At 34.9% G+C, this 17,791-nt stretch overlaps 2 pseudogenes across 1 annotated transcript; one reads left to right on the top strand and one right to left on the bottom strand.

Annotated features, from left to right (window-relative positions):
- Positions 1-311: 311 nt before the first annotated feature.
- On the bottom strand, positions 312-1,301 carry LOC145560205 (peroxisomal membrane protein 11A pseudogene; annotated as a pseudogene).
- An 11,148-nt stretch (positions 1,302-12,449) lies between these two features.
- LOC145560204 (uncharacterized) lies at positions 12,450-16,702 on the top strand (annotated as a pseudogene). The gene is made up of 2 exons (XR_014093110.1): positions 12,450-15,934; positions 16,071-16,702. The product of XR_014093110.1 is annotated as an uncharacterized LOC145560204 (transcript).
- The last annotated feature ends 1,089 nt before the right edge of the window (positions 16,703-17,791 follow it).

Raw genomic sequence — 17,791 nt, 5'->3', positions numbered from 1 at the left:
TAGCCTATTACACATAACTAGTTATCATAATATCAGAGCCACATTAGTACAGATGAAAATGTGCATCTATTTAACCAATCTTGAAGTCAGCTAACGAGCAGTCGATTATTTGACTAGACTAAAAATGTAGATTGTAGATACATTCATGAATCAAGTTCTTAAGTTAGATTTTCAATTATTCTGTTTTTACAAGTACAGCATTGCAATTGTATACAAACATCAACCAGCTCCCAAAGCATTGCACAAGCGGATGTCAACTGGGATCGAATTCCGTCTACATTTCCTACTTGCTCAAAGACATTGCACAAAAATTGCAAATAATTTTTGTATTCAATTCAATTTCCAGATTTCAGTATTATTACACAAAATACAAGATTATTACTGTAATATTAATCAATTTTCCACCAATTCAACCCTAAAAAAATCAATAAATTAACATAAAAAAAAAATCAACAAGAAACCCAATTTTTGTGGGTACTAATCAAAGCAGACAACAATCCAGCACAAGAAAGAACAAACGGAGTAAAAATCTTTCCTTTACCATCCCGAATATCGGCCAACGCCATTAATCCATCAGCAAAATCCTGCAAAATCGACATCTTCTTCATCATCATCTTCAACCTCAAAACCTTCAATTTTTCTCTCTCCTCTTCACAATTCTCATCTCTTACATCCGCAATCTCAACACTCGAATTCAAACACTTCAATTTCTCATCCAATTCCTTCAAATCTCCAACCTTCAACGTAGTACTCCCAATATACCCAACAAACTCCGCCCACGCGCTTACCTTCTGGAGCTCACGCGCGTGACGCGCGTCAATCAAACCAGATTTCGACAACCACACGATTTGTTCGACGAAGTAGTAGATTCCTTCTCCACCGTACGCGAGGAGAGAGAGTAGAAGCAATTGACGGCTCTGATTTTTCTCACGCGCCGCCGAGCGTAGCGCGTTGACGTCTTGGATGAATTTGCCGAGGCGAAAGGCTTTTCGGCTGAGACCAACGGAGGATTCAAACGACTTGAGGCGGCGCGTGAGGGGGTGCGCGTGGGGGAGTAGTGAAGAAGAGATGATGAATTTGGAAGCGTATCGCGATATCTTGAGGAGTTTGTCGACTCCATCGCGTTTTGCTAAGTAAGCTTCTAGATGCTTCAGGAAGTCTCTGTCTTTCGAAGGTTTTGCTGCCATTGAAGATGATGGAGTTTCCTTTGGTTTAGAGATTGTTCATCTAGAAGAGAGACGATGTCGTTTTAGAGTGTATGATTTTGGGTTCTATTGACCGATTGATTGGGGGAATAAAGAGGGGAGATGTTAATGCTTGAAACGACGTCGTTTTATTGGATTTCGTGCTTTGATTTGCGTCCCAACGGGTGATCAGAATTGATCTCCAAATACTTTAAAATTGGGAAGGAAGCTTTAACCAACTAAATAATTTATCAATTTTTTTTAAAGTCTAGTTTGTGTTCGGTAGGTTTCTCAAGTTAGTAAGACTTTATAAGTAGTGAGAATTGAATCTTGTAATACTCGTAAATACTTTGGTCTAAGGGTCTGTTCTGATTTATTGAACAGAGCTGAACTGAACTAAAACAAACTAAACTGATTATGAGAGAAGGAAATAAGGAATTGAAATGAATTGAATTAAAGTGAAGAGATCAGGTCCTAAGTGTATTGTTACATAAACTTGTATCATTGATTGATTGTGTTTTATAAGTGATAATTGTTATTGCTTTTAAATGTATTTTATGTGCTTTTACTACAAGCTTGTAACAATACTATTGAATAACCGAAAATAAATAAGATATTTTTTAAGTTTAATATTTTGAAAATAAAATTTAGGGCTAAGGATTAGGTTTAGGGTTTTAATTTAGAATGTTAAAAATGTGTACCCATTGTAATTGCTTTACATGCCTCATTTTAATCTAGTATTTGTCAAAGACAGCTTTTAACAAAAACTGATTTCGTATAACCGGCTATTAGATAAGCATATTTGTTCATTTACACGAAATTTTGCTCATTTGCACAAATCTAATATGGAGTATATACAGAGGTTTTTCAGTGCGGCAAGCCACATGGTGCGGCACGGTTACTTGTATTTTAGGGTTACTTGTATTTGGAGTTACTTGTAAGGTGTTATTTGTATTATGAGGTTACTTGTATGGGTTACTTGTATTGTGGGGTTACTTGTATGTGTTACTTGTATTCTGAGTAACTCCAGACCAAAATTCCATACCAAACCAGTAACACCCTACAAGTATCCCCGGATCAAAACCAATAACAGCCATACAAGTAACACATGACAAAACCAGTAACACCCTACAAGTAACCCCGACCAAAACCAGTAACACCCATACAAGTAACCCCAGAATACAAGTAACACCTACAAGTAACCCCTGACAAAACCAGTAACACCCTATAAGTAACCCCGACCAAAACCAGTAACACTCATACAAGTAACCCCAGAATACAAGTAACACCGACAAGTAACCCCTGACAAAACCAGTAACACCCTACAAGTAACCCTTGCCGCACCATGTGGCCAGCCACATACAAAAATTTGTTGAGTATATATATTTAAAGGGGAGTTTTTTTGCCAAGTTTTTATAGAGCCACGTAGGATTTAATTTTCTTAGTACGCCATGTAAGATTATAAATTTTAGTTTTAGCCAATTAAATAAGAGATTATTAATTTCTTTTATAATTAAATAATTCAAAATACCACGTAAGCAAAATTGACTGAGATTTTTAAGTTTAAATTAATTATATATTAAATATTATCTTTTGATAGTATGAATTTTATCTAAATATATAACAAAATTTAGCACATAAATTAAAAAAAAAATTATTTTAAAAAATTTAACAAACACCGTGCATCGTACGGGCTTCATCTAGTGTTTATCTATTGGTCAACTTAAGATAAAAATCCAAAAGAGGAGGAGAGTAAAAAGTTGGTGTCCATCTTTTCAGTTCCCCTAAATTGTCCATATATATACATATGTATCTTCCAAATTACACCAATTTCAAACTTTTACGGGCTTGTAGAATTTACCAAAAATAAAATCTATACTTACTTTACGGGCTTGTAGAATTTACCAAAAATAAAAACACACCCCCCCCCCCCATTTGCCACGTGTCCTCCTTTCATATGCATTTCTTCATAGCCGTTTTCTTTCTATTGACTTTTTTATTATTTTATTTGTCATTTGTTATGGTAGAACTTCTCTATGAAAATTGTATAGTAGTCATTTGAAAAATTACAACCACAATTTTTATAATTAACGGCAGTGATTTAGGGCATGTTCTCTTCAGTTCAGTTCAGTTCAGTTCAGTTCAGTTATGTTCAGTTAAGTTTAGCTCCAATCAGTTTAGTTCAATTAACTTCAGTTCAGCTCCAGTCAGTTCATTTAGTTCAATTCTCTTCGGCTTGGTTCAGTAAATCAGAACAAGCCCTTAATAATATTTAAACTATTTTTAAATGTTAAAATTACTACGTACTTAAAATTCATCTTCCTTATTTCAAGAATTCAATTTAAATTTGCAAAAATTAAAATAGCTCTTAAATTTGTACGAGTAACTTTTCTATAATTCAACATATTGAATTCCCATAATGTTTTCCGCTTTTCCCTCCATCTCTCAAATTTAATTTGATTGAATATGTTATTTCATTCAATCCTAATCATCTACTCTTATTTTTGCTCCTAACATAAATTTCTAATTAAATATTTTTGACATCACCTAAATTCTTCGTATGGGTTTAGGTTTAGGATTAACATAGGGTCACGGTTTGTGGTTAGGGATTAGGGTCTATGATTATGGTTAGGGTTCGTTTAGGTTTACGATTTGGTTTACAATGCCTTAGGATTTGGCTATGGTTTGTGGTATTATGGATTAGGATTTAGGGTTATGGCTTAGGTTAAAGAATTTGGGGTTTATAATTAGGATTAGGGTTACAATTTAGGATTAGGGTTAAGGGTTTAGAGTTAGGGTTTAAGGTTTAGGGGTTTGATTTAGAATTTAGGGCTTAGGTTAGTTAAGGGTTTAGGGTTAGGGTAAAGGTTTAGGGGTTAGGATTCAGGATTAGGGTTTCGGGTTTAGGGTTAGGGTTTAGGGTTTAGGGTTAGGGTTAGGGTTTAGGTTTAGGGTTTGGGGTTAGGGGTTAGGGGTTAGGGTTAGGGTTAGGGTTAGGGTTTAGCGTTAGGGTTTAGGGTTATGGTTAGGGTTTAGGGTTTAGGTTAGGGTTTAGGGTTGGTTAGGGTTTAGGTTTAGGGTTTAGGGTTTAGGGTTAGGGTTAGGGTTTAGGGTTAGGGTTAAAGTTTAGGGTTTAGGATTAGGGTTTAGGGTTAGGGTTAGGGTTTAGGGTTGGGTTTAGGGTTAGAGGTTTAGGGTTTAGTGTTAGGGTTAGGTTTAGGGTTAGGGTTGGTTTAGGGGGTTAGGGAAATGACTACTTGTGGGGAATATTGTTCAGGGTCCTCATAGGTTTAAAGATATTTTAGAGAATTACTGGCGTGCTACTGTCACGTGTTCAAACGTTAAGGCTATTAGTAGCGGAAAAACTAACTAAGTTATAAATAAGTTTCAAAACCAATAACCAAAACTAAACTAAATCATACAACTTGGAACCAATAAGGCCCTTATTCAAAACCCCACAAAAGTAGTAAATAAATAAATCCAGAGTTAAAATAAATTCAAACTTATGAAAAGAAACTGCGAATAATAACCAACTCTGTACTCAAAATCCCACAACCCTGATGCGAATGCTGCGTATGTAAGAACATGTGGTTAATCTGCTCTCCAATATTACAAGTGTAAAAATTGGATCGTCACAGGGTCATTGAAAGGCGAAGGCCATGACCAAAGAAAGACACACAAAGCACGCAATCAGCAAAGCTGAGTACATACAAGCTGCAAAACATAAAAGAAATCCCTAACACGCTACTAATAGTCAATCATCACGCATCATTAGTTTATAGACTCGACACATGACTCAACTATCAAATTTATTAAGACTTCACTAGTTAATATTAACTAACTCATCATTTATTTATTTCATTGGATTTACCAATAGACAAGGTTGTCCAACCACTAGACGAAAATATGAATTGGCCACCGGTTCAAAACCACCCTATGCCACCGGTTTTGAACCGGTGGCCATTTGGGGGGTGGCAATAATCTTATTAAAAAGCCACCGGTTCAAAACCGGTGGCAATAATGCTTCCCGCAATTTTTTTTTAATGGTATTAACAAGTATTGCCACCGGTTAACCGGTGGCAATAATGCCCATAAAAAACAAATTTTTTTTTTTTTTTTTTTTTTTGCATTTATTTCACTTAAATTGTGGTAGAAACTATATATATATATATATGTAAAATACATAAAAATACATATATATTCATATGTATCTAGTAATTGTACACTTTTTTAAGAGTAAAAAAACTAAATTACTCATACAACAATTCCAATTTAAAAGAACTAAATTAATCAAATTACACAAAACTAAAATTCCAACATTAAAATCAAAAAAAAAAATTTACAATAAAAAACCAAAAAAAAATTACAACATTAAAATTAAAAAACAACCCATATAACACCTAAATCAATAATCCTGCATCTTTATTCTTCGATTTAACATCTACATCTAAATCAATATACCTGCATCAAACAAAAAAAAAATCGATTAAATAAAATAAATAAGCTGCGAAAAAAAAAACCAGAACAGGTACCCATAAATCGGTTAAATAAACCCAGAAAAAACACACAAAAATATAATCAAAACCCAGAAATTAAACAAAAACCCAAAAAAATTACCCAGAAAACTAAAACCCAGGAAAAAAAAGAAAAAAAAAACCCAGAAAAAAAAATTAAACAAAATTCCCAGAAATTAGTGAAAACCCGAGAATTAAATCGAACTAAAAAAAAATCGAATTGATTTTCAAAACGAGAATGAAAAACAAAATGAGAATTAAATCGAACTCAAAAAAACAAATTGATTTTCACGAACTCATAAAAAAAAAAGAAAAAAAAACCAGAATTAAATCGAATAATAGAACCCAGAAGGAGATCGACTTAGAATCGATTAAAATCAATTAAAAAAACGAATTAAAATCGATGAAAACACTCAAAAAATCCAAAATCGACTAATTAACCCAGGAAAATCAATACCTAGTAATGAAACAAAAACCCAGAAGAAAACCCAGAAAAAAAAAATTAAACAAAAATAAAGACAAAATCCCATAAATAAGTTAAAAACCGAGGAAAAAAAACCAAGAAATTAATTCACGAACTCAAAAAACAAAAACCCAGAATTAATTGATTAAAATTGATTAAAAACCAAATTAAAATTGATTAAGAAACTCAAACAATTCCAAAAACGATTAATTAAACCCAGAAAATCAATCAATTAAACCCAACAAAATCCGATTAATTAACCAAGAAAAATCGATTAATTAAACACAAACCTCGTGCATGTCTTCGTGGTGCATTGTTGCGGTGGTGTTCTTGGTGATGGTGGAAATGAAAGAGAAGGAGACGAGGAGAAGGAGAAGGAGAAGAAGACGAGGAGATCGAAGAAAAGGAGATGAGAACGGAGAAGAGGAATTGAAAGAGAAAGAAGAGAGGGGAGAGGGGAGAGCAGGAGAGAGAAAGAGGAGAGGGGAGAGCAGGAGAGAGAAAGGGCGGCTGAGAGGGAAAGGAGGTAGGGTTTGGGGTTTATAAGGGAAGCGTTTTTTTTTAATTGATTATTGCCACGGGTTCAAACCGGTGGCCTTTACCATTTATGCCACCGGTTCGGTTTGAACCGGTGGCAATGTGAATTAGCGTATCCCGCCCATTTTTTAAGCCACCGGTTTTTGAAAACCGGTGGCCATAGAGCGGTGCCTTTTTGTATTTTTCTACTAGTGAACCCATGTCCCATTTGGAACATCAATAAAATAAAAACCCCATGCCTCCTTTCGGAAACATCAATAAACATCCAACGACCACGGGCGCGGCTCTGTGACCGTAGTTAGTATGAGATCTCACCTAACTCCTAGTTTTTTTAAAAAAATATTTGAAATAGGAGACTCGTAGATCAGACGGCCTCGATAAAAGTACACGGCTAATACCCCGTGTACCCCAACCCCTGATTGTCATTACTCCAGAAGTGCACCAATCCAGAGTTTTATTGCTCATCCATCTTGCACTTTACGTGATTTATAGGTTTAGACTTGGTGATGACTCATATACAATCAATCCAATAAATCCAATATCAATTCAATCAAGTAAAACAACTTTCCAATTTCAATTCTTGATTTATTAGTGACAAGCAACATTTATTATTTATTCCTTTAACTACCTCGGTGTATAAACACCTTGAGTGCATAAGGCACCCCAAAACCTTAACCTCGTCTTATAAGACTGAAATTCTTCCTTTACTCATTCTGTTTGCATAATCATGAATGAGTAATAAATTAATCTTTACACCAATCACATACCTTTGCCTCTAAGCGCACCTTGCATAATTAGAGCACAAATAATACTTGAAATATAAAATAGTGCACATCATTTGAAATTCACAATGTATAACCAAACAATTTAACCCAGTCAATCCTATACATGATACTAAGTTCTCGATCCGTCCTTAAACATGCACCTACAAGCAAGGTTTCGTAACTTGTACGTACCTTGAGCAAATGAATTGGTATGCCACTTTACTAACTATAAATCACCTTCAATAAACTCCTCTCCTAAACCAAATAATAACATCTCAATCAATACCCAATCAATCAAATTTACAGCAATACTAACTTGTCGCGCCACCATTGTTACCCCAGAAACTGGCCTGCCGACGTTGGGCTCACCCACTGCCGCTGACCCCCACCCGTTGTTACCCCGGCCTCCCCTACTTGTCGCGCCACCATCCAAACGAACCCTAACCCACGAAAATCGCAACCAACCTCCACCTTCACGAATAATGGTTCTGATTCAACCCCTTCCCGACCACCGTAGCCCCGAAACCACCCCTCCCCTGTTTTCCAGCTCCTATAAACTCTATTCGCTCACCTAAAACCACCAGAAATCGATTTAACCCAGAAAACCCGAAACCCTGGGATTTTTTGGGTTAAACCCGAAACGGCGAAACCCAAAAGGGGGTTGTAGTGGTGGCGGTAAAGTGGCGGTGCATAGGAATTGAGGGTTTGGACTAATTGTGCCTGATGTGGTGGTGCGTGTTGGTATAGCAAAGAGTGCAGGGTGGTGTTGCTGCGGTGGCAGTGAGGGAGCAGGGTTGTGATTGAGGGAGATGCGGGGGTAGTCTGGCGCTGCTGTTGTTGATAAGGTGGTGATGGCAGTGGTGGTGGGAGGAGAGTGTTGGGTGGATTGTTTTTTAATTAAAATTATTTTATTAAAAAGTTAAAAGTTTTTTTTTTTTTTGAAACCAATGGGCTATGTATGTAAGTTATATGGACATTTTATGAGTTAATATAGAGCTATCTTAAGAAATTTAAATTAGTGAGAACTGCCAGGGTATTAAGCTACTCATATTAACTATTAAGCTATAATTTTGTGGCACAAGAAAAAGTTATCAAACGGGACCAATTAGAATAATTTTAAAGAAAAGTGCAAGCAACCTGCAAAAGTGCTTTAATGCTTGGTTCATCCTCACAACTACACAAGTATACAACTTCAATTAATATAAGCACCAGTATGGCCATAAATATGTATTTTTTGTAAAGTAAAGAGAAGGACCCTACCACACATTAACCCTCACTGTTTAGTGATTTGATATTTACTTGTCAGATACTTTGTGAGTGAGAGGGGGAGGATAACGGATCTCTATTTTCAAAGTGTTTTTATTAGTGGATATTAACCCCCTAACCTTAAGGTTGAAAGGTGACATCCTCACCAGTCACCACTAGACCAAGCTTAGCGGCCTTTTATATTATAAGGATGGTATAATTTCGTAATCTATATATACAAGTAAATAACATGACTAGAATAATATTTTTTTGAAAGTAGTCACATCCTTATTATTTCTTTATATACATTTCATCTTCATTGAATCATAATAATTAAATGAAGGTCTACCATGTATTTTTTTTTTTTTCTAATGATATTGCTTTTAAAATTGTACTCCATATTAATTTATGTCAAATCAAATACCATTTGGCTATGAAATCGGATCTCATGTGTCTAAAATCTAAACCCCACGCTACTATAAATATGATATGTCAACTTCACAACATGTATTAAGTTTGCATCTAAAAATGCTTATTATAAGACTTTAACTCAAGACCAACAAGTCTTAAGTTACAAGTCTTACCATCTTACCCATTAATTAATTATGTTTTTTTATCCAATAAAATTAAAGTTTACTTAAATAAGTTAATTGGTGTTTTATTATACTATTTGTTTCCATTATTTAATGATTAAATTTGACAACTAAAAATGTTTATAGCAATCCTTAAACTCAAAACCAACAAATACAAACTAGAAATCCAATGCATCGCCCGGACCACACACTATTAATAAGCAAAAAAAACTTTCAAGCAAAAAAATCAAAAGTTTGCTCGTTAGTTTATTATTGGTAACTCGTATAATAATGTCACAAAATCAGCTCATATTAAGAATTCTACTTCCCAAATAAAGTAGATATTATTTTTACTCTTTAAATAGAAATGAACACGGTAATTTTTTTTTTTTTGTTAATAAACTGGTTGAATGGTGCGTGAGTGAGTAACCTAACTTTTGCTCATTTTGTGTTGTACAATTTTGTAAAGGTAAATCAGTTATATGGTACATGGACTGGTCAACGCATACTTAATACGAAATGTGAGTAACAATAAATAAATAAATAGAGTATGATCGGTTGTATGATGTACTCCCTTCGTTTCAAAATACTCCGTAATTGCAATACTTTTGAATGATACATACGCAAAAGCACAACTTTGACCATTAATATTTGAAATTATTAATTACTCCGTACTAAGAAATATAGAAGTTTGTTTTAATTAAATACATTAAGACCAATCCAAAAATATTTTACATAGCAATACATGTTTTTTTATATATTAATAAAATCAAATTATTGCAATTATTATGAAAGGAAGAATTATGAAATACACTCACTAATTCAAAATGGTACTCCCTCCATCCCTAAATTACATTCTTATTTGTAGCATATGCATTTATTCCTCACATATTGTAATAGAGGAAAATAAGAAATGTAGGACCTGTTCTCATTGAATGAACTCGGCTGAACTGAAATGAACTGAATTTCAACGTATGAGAACAGACCCGTAATTTAGGTACGGAGGGAGTATGACCGTACGAATAGTGGAGTTACTCGAGTACTAGTGTACCACCTTGTTTAACAGTTGATGCACTGTTTTGATTTTTCTATTTTCCAACACACTATTTGACCGCTATTTTTTTTGTAGAAGGATTTGTTCTTTGAGACGACATAGTTGTAAATTGTATGAAAACGAAGCCCAGAGCGATTGAAGATGATATGGAGTTCTTGCAATTTTGGTAAGTAATTAGTGCTAATTTTTTCAATTTATCAAAAATGCTGCTTGTAAATTTGTAATTCGGAGTAATTAATGTATTCTTTTTGTTTGTTGGTGTATGATTGACAAATTTGGCATTAAAAATACTCATGAAATTAGAATTCTGATAACATTATCTGTATATTTTTGTTTTTCCCTGATTATCACTGTTTTAGGAATGCATCTCAACCAAAAGTTTAAGCTGATAGTTGAGGGTGTTTTATACTCTACCAAGTAGTTCTTAACCTTTATTTGATCAATTTGAGTAATTAGGGTTAATTAGGGTTGAACTCCCATTTAGAATTTATCAAGTTAATCATTTGGAGAAATCATGGTACTAGAGTTACATCATGCAAAATTTACTCTTTATTTTTCTATAATTAGGAGAAGTTGTTAAATTTTGCTCACATGTTTTTTATTGTGGAAGATCTGATAGTCTGATACCACTAATTTACTAGGGTGGCTAACGTGCGCATAGTCAATTAGTTAGTCATGTGCAGGAAAGTCTTCCTATTTGGCCTTATTTTAGAAGCATTAATAAGGAGAATATGTAAACAAAGATTTTAGGTGTATAAATATCCACACACTTTTTTCAAGAGTTAAAATATAGTACAATAGTTAAAAGTAACGAGGGGAGATAAATGAATAAATATTTTAGAGAGTATAATTGTTCTACTATTCATAAGATTATCTCAAACTTTTTAAAAGGTGGGATTATTGAATGAATTTAGTTTAACATGTCGGTTGCTCACCTTCTTGACCATTTATCGAAAACAGTTTGATTTTTTGCTTGTTTGTGATCTTTTCATAGATGCATAGCAACTTAAGAAGAATTAGGAAGATGAAAAATGTCAAGTAGCTTGTAGAAATTGCTTTAAAAATGAATAGTGGAATTTCATTTCAATTTTTGGGATTTGTTGATGAAACTTGACAGGTGTTGGTGTATTTGATTTCTAGCACGTTACCTGAAAATGCTGAGATCATATTTTGGTTATACTTGTAGAAATAGTACTCAAACTAGTATATTCTTTCTTGTTAATCAATCAATTTTTATCAGTTAGATGCAGGTGGGTTGATTCTTTCAAACTCTTGAAGTAGTTTTGGTGGTTGATGAAACAATAATGTTATTAACGGTTAAGTCCTACTCCCTCAATCCCTTTTTGTTTGCCCCTTGGTCAAATGGAGCAAATATCAAGGGACAAAGGTGTACCATCCATGGAGTTCGCCTTGTGGTTGTGAATTAAAGCAGTCGCAGAGGTATACTGTTTTAATCCAAAATTTTCTGGATATATATTGTAGTAGTGTAAAACTCATGGTTGAATGTAAATATTTGTGTGAAACTAAACCCAGGTTTATATGGTATGTTTGATTATAAAAAAATACACATGTTTTCTTGCAAACATTCTTCTGTTTGGTTCTGCTTCCTGTTTCAGTATGCTGCATTCTTCTTCCTGTGATGTGGAGTCCATGGTGTACATGTGTGTATCCATTCAATGAATGAACATATATTGCTGAACCTACTTGCTTCATACTAAATGGCTCCAATAGATATAGAAAGCTTTATGTGTTTTTTGTATTTAGTCGTGGTTGTTAAAGAAACTTGTTTCCCATTTATTATGGACCAACTAATTATAAAAGCTAAAGGAGGGTGGTTGGTCAGTGGGAATAGAAAATGGGAATGGGAAATTATATCCCATTTATAATAAAGTCCCATGTTTGTTTGGTGGTTATGAGATAATAATGTTAATCTCTATAGTTTTTCTTTCACTTTTCTCCGTTCGACTCCCATTTTCTTTTTTTAATGGGATTTTTCTTTCAAGAGATGCTTGTGGTCTGATAATATTTATTCCTAAAGGATTGGTACTACTGTGAATTTCTTCCTCTGTGAAGTTAAAGTAAGTTTTTCTAACTACTTGATATCATTACTTATCTGTTCGGAACCATTATATCAGTTCTAAGGAGGGTGCATTTTGGTTCCCTGGACAAGATTTATAGAAAGAGACTATAGAGTATAATGTTAGACAGGAAGCTAAGTATAGAAGGATCATATTTTAACCATCAGTGTGTATGTTTAGATCATATTTTCATCGGTGTTCTTGTTAATTTGCTACTTTACTCCCCTTAAAGGACAGAAAAATCGATATAATAACCTTCGGTAGTTGTCAGATTAGTTGTTTTGGGGGAGAAAGTAGGTGTACCTTGTTTTATTAAAGGAGATAATCATAAGTTTGAATGTTTGATACAAGACTTAAGGATTAAAAAATTATACTCATGAAGATGAATGTAATCCTTTGGTCTTTTTTATAAGAAAAAATATAGACTGGACCGTATGCTTTTATTGGGGAGATTATTTTACACTTCTTACTGTCTTAGTGATCTTTAGAGAACCAAAAGCACATAATAAACAAAAATAAAATTTTAAAAAATAGTTCATGTCCCTTTCTGAAGTTTGATCACATGGATAAATTAGACTGTTTTTTTTTAATCACCGATCATTTGTTAAATTATTTGGTGGTAATTTTCTCCATGTTCTCACCATTGCTTTTCCTAGATATTCACTAATAGGGAGTCCTTCATTTGCTTTATCTTAGTTTAGTATATCTGGTAAAAATGTGGATACCTTTGTTTTTTTTTTTTGACTACCAGGATACCTTTGTTAATATACTAGCCTTGGTTTATATAGAATGACAAGACATTCTTTTCAACTGTATGCAATTAGAAACTAATACTCTCAAATATAGTTGTAGTATGGGGCTTCCCTACAAACAATTTCTCATGGTTCTCTGTGCCACCTCTCTCTTCTGTAACTGTCTTCAGTCCTCCTTGGCTGATTATCACATGGAGACTGATCATTTAGCATTACTTGAAATCAAAGCCAAAATAACTGATGATCCTTAAAATCATGGAATGACACTGCCTACTTTTGCAAGTGGCATGGGGTTACTTGTAGTAACCGGCATAAAAGAGTGACTGGACTGGACCTTCAATCGTTGAAGCTTACTGGTTCCCTTTCTTTACATGTAGGAAATTTAAGCTTTTTGAAGCAGTTGCAGCTCCAAAATAACAGCTTTACAGGTTCAATCCCTTCTGAAATTGGTAATTTGCATAGATTACAGTATATCTTGTTTTCTGATAATTTATTTCAAGGGGAAATCCCTGAAAGTATATCTGGTTGTTCTAGCCTTGTTGTGTTAGATGGCTCAAATAATAGGTTGAAGGGTCAGATTCCACCCAAGCTTGGTTCTCTGTCCAAGCTTCAAATTCTTCAATTGTCAATAAACAACCTGACAGGAACCATTCCTCCGTCTCTGGGTAACATATCGTCCCTACTTAAACTCTCTATTGGTAGAAACAAATTGGTTGGAAAACTCCCAGAAAACCTCGGCAGACTGAAAAACCTTACCTCTCTCTCATTCTTCTCAAATAACTTATCTGGTGTTGTTCTCTCTCTGTTTTTAATCTCTCATTCTTGACTACTCTAGATTTGGGAGAGAATCACTTTGAAGGGAGCCTTCCTTCAAACGTAGGCAACATGCTTCCGAATCTCAGGTACTTCTCTATACACAATAACCAGTTTACTGGACTCATTCCTTCTTCAATATCCAACGCCTCAAATTTAGAAATTCTTCAACTTAGCTCCAATAAACTTCAAGGGCAAGTTCCTTCTCTAGAGAAACTAGTTATGCTTTCCGAGCTTTTGCTTTTTGACAACTTCCTTGGTTCTGGCCAAGTTGGTAGCTTGAACTTTGTTTCTTCTTTGGTCAATGCCACCAACCTAAATGTACTTGACTTGAGTCAAAATTCTTTCAAAGGCAATTTTCCTAGGATTATCTGTAGTTTCTCAATGCTTACATCATTTGTAATAGATAACAATATGATAGGTGGAGAAATTCCAAGTTGTATAGAAAACCTGCCGACTTGCAGCTATTTAACGTGTGGGGGAACCAACTCTCTGGTGTCATTCCTCTGAGTATAGGAAACCTCCATTACCTAGAAGAATTAGATTTTAGTTTTAACCGGCTATCATGCTACATACCATCCTCAATTGGAAACTTAACTAGGCTCAGTGTCCTAAGCTTATCTGCTAATAGTTTTGAAGGCCACATACCTCCTACGATAGGGCACTGTAAATACCTGCTAGCTTTGGATCTTTCCTACAACAATCTTACTGGTAGAATACCTTCAGAACTTTTTAGTCTTTCTGCACTATCTACTGCGCTATATTTGAATGATAACAACCTAAGGGGCCCCCTCCCTTTAGAAGTTGGGAAACTGAGTAATCTAGGTGCTTTAGATGTCTCTGAAAACATGTTGTCCGGTGAAATACCAAGCACCCTTAGCTCTTGTGTAGCGTTAGAATTCCTTTTTATGGGGGGAAATGCTTTCCAAGGTGTTATTCCTCGTACCTTGGAGACTCTGAAGGGTCTTAGTAAGTTGGATTTATCACGGAACAATTTATCTGGTAAAATTCCAGACTCTTTGGGGACATTCCAATTGCAATTGCTTAACCTCTCATACAATAACCTTGAAGGCGAGGTTCCCACTGGTGGAATCTTTAAGAATGCAACTGGTGTTTTAACAACCGGTAACATAGGGCTCTGTGGAGGTCTACCTGAATTAAAGTTGCCAAAATGCAACTTTAACATCCAGAAAAGAAGATTGAGACAGAAAATGACTATAATATAAGCATCTCTTTCTGGGTTTTGTGCTGTTTATTGCTGGTTTTTGTATCAGTATATGTCTTTTGCTGCAGAAAGAGAAACACGGAACCCATAACATCAGATGATTCAGAATTTTCTCTTACAAATTTGTCCTACAAAAGCCTTGTAAAAGCCACAAACGGATTTTCTTCTGAAAATATATTAGGCAGTGGCAGCTTTGGGACCGTATACCTGGGAAGCCTGAACCATGGTAGGAAAGTTGTTGCCATTAAGTTGTTTAAACTAGAGCACCATGGTGCTTCCAAAAGTTTCATTGTTGAATGTGAGGTACTCCGGAACATTAGACACCGGAATCTTGTTCAAGTTATAACAGCCTGTTCAAGTCTTGATTACCAAGGCAAGGATTTCAAGGCTCTAGTCTATGATTATATGGTAAATGGGAGTTTGGAAGATTGGTTGCACCCAGAAATCAATAGAATTAATAGTGCAAACTATGCTTCAAGAAACTTAAATCTTCAACAAAGAATCAATATTGCTGTTGATGTTGCTTTAGCCTTGGAGTATCTTCATCATCATTGTGGTGTATCCCTAGTGCACTGTGACCTGAAGCCAAGCAACGTTCTCCTTGATGATGATATGGTAGCACATGTCAGTGACTTTGGTTTGGCAAAGTTTCTCTCAAAAAGCACCAGTGACATTAATTCCAATCTATCTAGTTCTTTGGGAGTTCGGGGAACTATTGGTTACGCTCCTCCAGGTAACTAACAATCCCGGCCTCTCCCCATCCATGCACTTACATTTAGTTCAGTAAAATTGTGACTTCAGATGGACTTTTGGAGCATGTAGTTACCTCATCTTCATGATCATAACATTAATATGAATTGTTATTGCAGAATATGGTTTGGGAAATGAAGTGTCTATATATGGCGATGTCTACAGCTTTGGGATACTTTTACTGGAAATATTTACAGGAAGGAGGCCTACTAATGACATGTTAAAAGGAAGCTTGAGCCTTCACCACTTTGTGAAAGAAGCCCTACCTGACAAAGTAACCGAGATTTTAGATCCATCTCTGCTTGAAGGCTTAGTAGAAGATGAAGAATATAACTGTATGATGTTAGAGGCTTTGATTTCTATACTTGGCATTGGACTTTGTTGCTCTGCTGAGCTCCCACGAGAAAGGTTGGACATGAGTGACGTTGCTGGAAAGCTCTCTTCAATAAAGAACAAGCTCCCCCAAGTTATGTAAATCGCAGAGAGAGGTACAAAATTATTTCGTATTCATATGGTAGAGGACCAACTGATGCTCCCAGGTCCTGATAAGAATGGTGGAAAATCAGTGATTTTTTTTATCCAATCCTATGAACGCTGCAATTACCTAGAGATAAATGATGCACAACTTTCTGAAGTCATGCTGCAAAGGTTCCTGGAAGTTGTTTTCTGTTTTTCTGTTCACTGTTCTTTGAACTTCATGTCTTTAGTTTTGCAAAAACTACTATTGTTCAAGTGATTTGATGAAAAACAAACATATCAATGTTTTTTCTATATTCGTAATAATATTGATTGACTTTAAAAGAGCGGTTATCCTTTACAATTACTCTTGGCACTATTCTTTACAAGAGAACGCGAGCTGAAAAATTATCGTTATCCTTTACAAGAGCGGAAAGGTTATCGTTTTCAAGCAAGCAAGTACCCGGGTTGGTTACCAGGCACAGAAATAGTAGGGGAAGCATTGGATAAGTCTATTATATGGTATATGGCTAAATATCCATGTAATGTTATATGGTATAAGTCTATTATATACTGGGAAGAAAGAAGAAGATACCGTCTCCAGCAGCTATCTAAGATGAGGTGTTTAAAATCGGCCCTGTTAGCCCCGAAAGTAGGTGCGACTCAAATAGGCCTTTTATTTGGGGCAACGACCTTGTTAGAGGGCTTATTAAAGAATGTTGTATATAAATTACGTGGTAACAACAGGTTTGCTATGGATGATATTCTTATCGTCGGATGTAGCGGCATGTCTGCTGCGTCTATAGGCTTTAAGCTCTATCAACCTAGCAACCCTGCCAATTCAATATTTGTCTCGTGGCCTTGTTCAATCTTTTTATGTGTGGGTGTTGAGGCTTATAAGGCGTCTACACCAGTACCTCCTTCGCAGAAAAGGCTATAAATACTAACACAAAAGTGGTCTGGTGCAATTTTATTAAATTACTTAGGCCCTGTTCTCTTCACCTTAAAAAAATTAAGTAAAAATAATTTCAGTTCAGTAAAAATAAGTTCAGTTCAGTAAAATTAATTTCAGTTCAGTAAAAATAATTTCAGTTCAGTAAAAATAAGTTCAGTTCAGTAAAATTCAGTTTTCTTAAAGAAGAATTATAATAGAAAATCAGTAAAAATAATTTCAATTCAGTAAAAATAATTTAAGTTCATTAAAAATAATATCAGTTCAGTAAAATTAAGTTCAGTTCAGTAAAAATAAGTTTAGTTCAGTAAAAATAATTTCAGTTCAGCAAAATTAAGGTGAATCAAACAGGGCCTTAGTCTTGGTTTGTGGTAATCTTCTTAATTTACCGTGGAACTTCTAACTGTCAATAGAGTACAGTACTTTGTATTA

The sequence above is a fragment of the Chenopodium album genome, chromosome 9 (assembly GCF_948465745.1).
Source record: "Chenopodium album chromosome 9, dcCheAlbu1.1, whole genome shotgun sequence".
NCBI lineage: Eukaryota > Viridiplantae > Streptophyta > Magnoliopsida > Caryophyllales > Amaranthaceae > Chenopodium > Chenopodium album.
This window is presented reverse-complemented; position numbering and strand designations above follow the sequence as displayed.